This window comes from Cryptomeria japonica, chromosome 3 (assembly GCF_030272615.1).
Source record: "Cryptomeria japonica chromosome 3, Sugi_1.0, whole genome shotgun sequence".
NCBI classification, from domain to species: domain Eukaryota; kingdom Viridiplantae; phylum Streptophyta; class Pinopsida; order Cupressales; family Cupressaceae; genus Cryptomeria; species Cryptomeria japonica.
Genome location: NC_081407.1, coordinates 215670332 through 215675719, shown reverse-complemented (window position 1 = coordinate 215675719; position 5388 = coordinate 215670332).

The following is a 5388-nucleotide window of genomic DNA, read 5'->3' as shown; positions in this document are numbered from 1 at the left end:
AAAGAAAACATTATGCAAAACCAGATTCAAGATTGAATACTCCTTCCATGCGGCTCCATTGTTGTTCTTTCCTCTTCAATAGTTTTGTGGATCTCACCTACAAGTGCTCACACAATTGAAAGCAAAAAGGCTCAAGAGTACTAGAAACGAAAGTTCGGTAAAAATTCGAGATTCATGAAGCGATTCAAGGGGCTTTGATTGAAAAAAACATCCAATTTATAGAGAAATTGGATAAATGACAAGATTAGCATGATGCAATTCAAATGGAAATTGCAAATCAATATGACAAAATATGACAAATTATGCACTTTCCATGCACAATTTAATTGATTGACAATTGATGACAAATTATGACACATTCTATGTCAAAATTGATTGATTATCAATTATGACAATTTATGACAAATTGAAATGTCATTCCCATAGAATTAGGAGATGAAATAGGAGGGAAAAGAATTTAGAAATTTAGAAAATTAGAAAATTGAAATTGATGAAAATTAGGAATTAGAAATTGATGGAAATTAGAATTTAGTGAATTAGAAGAAATTAGGTAAATTAATTAACAATTTGTCATTTATTAATTAATTTACAAGAGGAAGAATAATTAGCCAACTAAATAAAGATTTAATTGTAACTTAGGATTAATAAATAATTTAGTAATCCTAGAGGAAGAAATGGCAAATTGGGTTAAATGACTAAATCATAAAACCCTAAAGAGATGAATTAGGTCTTGATGAAAGATAATTGACTTGATCATGATTTGATTTTGGATTGATAAATGACCAATGCGACAAAATGATTTGATTGATAAATGTGCCAATTGACGAGGAACAATGACAAATTGATCCAAATTGACATAATTAAGACAGACAATGATCGATAGCGAAATGATCGCAAAATGATGAGATTGAAAAGAGGACAAAAATCGACGACAAAATAGATTGCAAAATGACAAGATAATGACCACGATTGATGACAAATCGATTGCAAGATGACAAGATTGAATATGACAACGATCAATGACAAATCGATCGTTAAAATGACAAAATTGAAGGATTGATGATAAATCGACAAGATTAAAAAGAGGACAAAACCCTAATTAGGATTGACGATGTCCAAAATGATGACAAATGAATACGCACATTGATGCGACGGGATAAGATCGATCAAAATCATGACTGGATAATGTTGTCGACAAGACCAAATTCGAGGATGAGATGAATGAAGAATGTAGAAGAATGACTCGATGTTCGCAAATGATAAAGACCAAGTGCGTGACATAGGAGAAATGTTAATGCAACGCAAAAACCTAAAATGAGGCAATGCGCAAATGTTAAAGTATGACTTCGCAAGCATTGACCATTTTTGGGTGTCTACATTTTGCCCCTCTTTGAGACAATGCGATTTTGAGCGTTGTTTCAAAGAACAATAATGAAAATGCCCCAGACAATAACAATGACATATGCATGCCCCCTCGAGGAATTGGCCGGAAACATGCGGAAAAGAGGCCAATTGATCGATAAAAAATGATAGGATCGAACGGACTGAAAATCAGAAATCGGATGCATGAAGGACAAGCAATTTAAGGTGCACAAGACCGCGACCAACATAAGATGGAGAAGACGCACGTCCATCTATGCAATGACAAAGAGCTATAAATGGGACCAAGAGGGTGAAAATGGCTCATTTGCACTAGCTAAAGAGGAGGATTTGTTGCTCTGGACAAGGACACTTGCAGACAGTTGGCGAACATTCCAATGGTAGATCACCTTGGAGAACGTGTACACACATTCAGACGACCGGAGGACGCAGGAGTAGCGGTATGTATCTCGAAAACCCATGTTTTGGATTTCATGAATTTTGAGGGCTTACGGGACATTGCGGGGATGAGGAGGATAGAGGGAGCACCCAGTGACAGAGGCACGTACTCCTTATGACAGACAGTGGACATTATGTAGTTTGACATTTTGCAGTCAGCCTACGGGCCATACTTAGGACAGACAGTCCGATTTTGTACTCCGACATTATTATGATATGTGATATGATATGCATCGATATGATGGATGCAATATGTTATGACTTATGTTTTTTGCATGTATGGATGACTTATGTACTTGTTTATGAACATGTATGGATGGATTTTTATGTATTTTTTTTTTTGATGTATTTATGAAATGAAATGGATAAAATGCTTGATGTAATATGTGATGGAATGCAAATGTACTAACCAATGAATGCAGGATGCAGCATATATGTTTGGAGATCGGAGCACTGGACCGAACTGACTATCCGGACTGACGGAAGAAATGTTAGTAAGAAGAAATGAATGAGACAAAGGACAGTTGAAGAAAAACTTGCTTTCAGTAATGCACTTTGTAGGTGAGAACCTTTATTTTTATGTAGCAAAATGGATGCGTAGCATCATGGCATTGAAGGCCAGAGCTGAAATGTAACCCTTTTTGCGTAAGACAGACACAGCATAGACAAACGACAATCACAAAAAAAGAAAAGGATCATGAGCCATCCCGGTCACTCTAAATCACTCGATGACATCATCGAGTAACATAGGAACATGATCGAAGCCAAAGATAAATCAATTAAAAAGATAAGACTCACAAATTCAAGCAAATCAAACAAACATCTTGATCTTCATTGTCAAAAGTTGAAAGTGTTGATAGGACGATCATGCTGTCTGGTTCCAGGAAATGCGGTACCCCGTCTAAGACAGGACACAGTCTGGTTTCGAGTATACCACACCCTGTATAAGACCCATGATAATGTGACAAGGACAAATGATTTTTAATGCAGATATTCGATTGATAAGACAATTTGGATCAGTTTGAATGCTTGGTTTGAGTTGAAAAAGTTCATCTGGTAATGCGTGATTTCATTAAAGCACAACATTTAATTGCAAGTGTTCTTGAATGAATGCTCAGAGATCTGTCGATGCACAAAGGGAATACCTTATTGCAAAAATGCATGTTTTTGGTTTTTGGAGTTTTACAATTTTTTTGTGTTCATTCTTTTTTTTTTTTCAGGACTTTATTTGATTTTTTTGACTTTTTTTCAGGACATTTTTCAATTTTTTGGATTATTTCAGGACATTATTTGATTTTTTTTTTGGATTATTTCAGGAGATTATTTGATTTTTTGGATCTTTTTTTTTCAGGACTTTTTTCAATTTTTATGAGATTTTTTTTCAGGACTTTTTTGGATTTTTATGACTTTTTTTTTAGGACAATTATTCGATTTTTAAGACTTTTTTCAGGACTTTTTTCAATTTTTATGACTTTTTTCAAATTTTGCCCCTAGTGTCTAGCAAGGCAAGGAATATGACAGGTGAATAAATAGGCTTGCTGAAATGATCGTGGATAGAGGGAAGACAAAGGCCTTTTATTATGGAGACAACGCAGATGCAATTTCCAAGAGCTATTGCGTGATGGGACAAGAGACTGGATATGACATGGCATGAGGGACATGTCAAGAGGTTTTTGAAACCATGTTTAAATTTTGTGTCCTTATGTCAGATCAAGATCAAGGAATGAAAAAGAATGTATGGATAGTGATAAGAGATGGATAGGATAAGCAAGACCAAGAATGGATAAAGGACATGGACTGAAGGTCGGGATAGGATACATGATGGTGGCAGAAAGTCGCAATAAGCTAGGGAATATGGATGAAAGGTGATAATAAGCAAATGGATAAATGACCAAAAGCTATGATAGACTGAAAGCTGCAAACAAGATGCGTGATGCTCATGATTATTCTCAGCCTTGTCAAGATCAAAGGTGGAAAGAGGAAATTGGACATGAGGGACAATAGGATATGAAGGGTAATGACAGGGGTTTGATAGGATAATGGAACAATGAAGGACAAAAGGATATGAAGGAGGAAACCTGCCCCCAAGTGTGGTGTGCAAGAAGTTCATAGATTACGCATGACGCCTGTTTGCCAGGTTTTCATCACAGTACTTGCCTAAGGCGCCTGTTTGCCAGGTTTTCACCAGTGGACGAATTATTTTTCTTTATTTTCTTCTTTTGTCTTTTTTTTTTTTTTTCACTTTTTTCTTTTTTTGTATTTTGACTTTTTTCAGAAGAAGATGGACACATGATAGGGGATGGAAGAAGGACTCAAGCGTCTTTTTATTTGGATAGTAGCCTTGAAAAGAATGGACCATGACCTTTAAAAGTATGCTCAAAGACGTTGATAGGATAAGGACATGGACAATGAGATGAAACTAAGGCAATGATTTATGCAAAGGATTGGATCAAAGGGATCGAAGGATGGAAAATATGGATTGGATAATAGGTAGGGTATTGGAAGAATTGGGCTTCAGTGGATGGAAATGAAGGCAAGATCGACATTGGCACACACCTTGAGGGGTGATGGACTGATGGAGGAAAAATGTATTTTGGATATTGAGATTTTGATGAAGGAAAGGCTATGGATTTTGGGACATAAGGGCCCAAAACGGATGAAGGAGGTGATGGAGAAATAGACTTGGAAGGTTTGGATGGAGGAATAGCAATGTTGGATGCCAAGTTGGATGTTTCTTTTGGCTTTTGTGCTTCAAGGAGCTTCTTAGGGATCCACATGGTTTTTGATTTTTCATGCTTTTGTGGTTCCTTGGAGTGCATTGCTTGCACAAGGGATTTAGGAACCCATATATATTTTGACCTTGCTTTATTTTGCTCAGTGGGCCTTTGTGGCCTTTTTGATTTTTCTTTTTCTTTATAGATCAATTTGTTCTTTGTTTTGACATGTCGATTATATTGGACATGTTGATCCTTGAATACATGTGGATTTTTAGACTTATGACTTTTATACTTGGCATCCAAATTGCTTGGAGGAGGAAATGAATGTCGGTGTGGATGGGAATGATATGGAGGCATGTGGGATGGATGGAAGGTTCTCCAAGATGTGTGCCTTTGCTGATGTTGCATAGGAGATGGAGGGATATAGGGACCTAGAATGGATGGAAACGATGATGGGGAAGGGATATGTTTTGATTTTGATGGAGGGATACCAACATCTTGAGTGTGAGCTCTGTAGCCATTGTAGACATATAAAAATGACCATATTCCTAAATGAATATTTTATGTTCATTTTCCTATTTAATTAAATCCAATTTAATTAAATTATCCACATTCTTCTATTTAATTAAGTAAATCACTTGATTAAATTCACTATACCATTTAATGAATAAATCATTTTATTCAATTAAATCCCCCTAGCCACTTTTAATTAAATTCAAATTTAATTAAATAGTTATCCTAAATTGAATAAATCAAATTTATTTAATTCCAACCAAATTGAATGAAAATCAAATAAATTCAATTAAATCCTATTATCCTCCCCATCCACTTGCAAAATCCCAAACCCCTACCT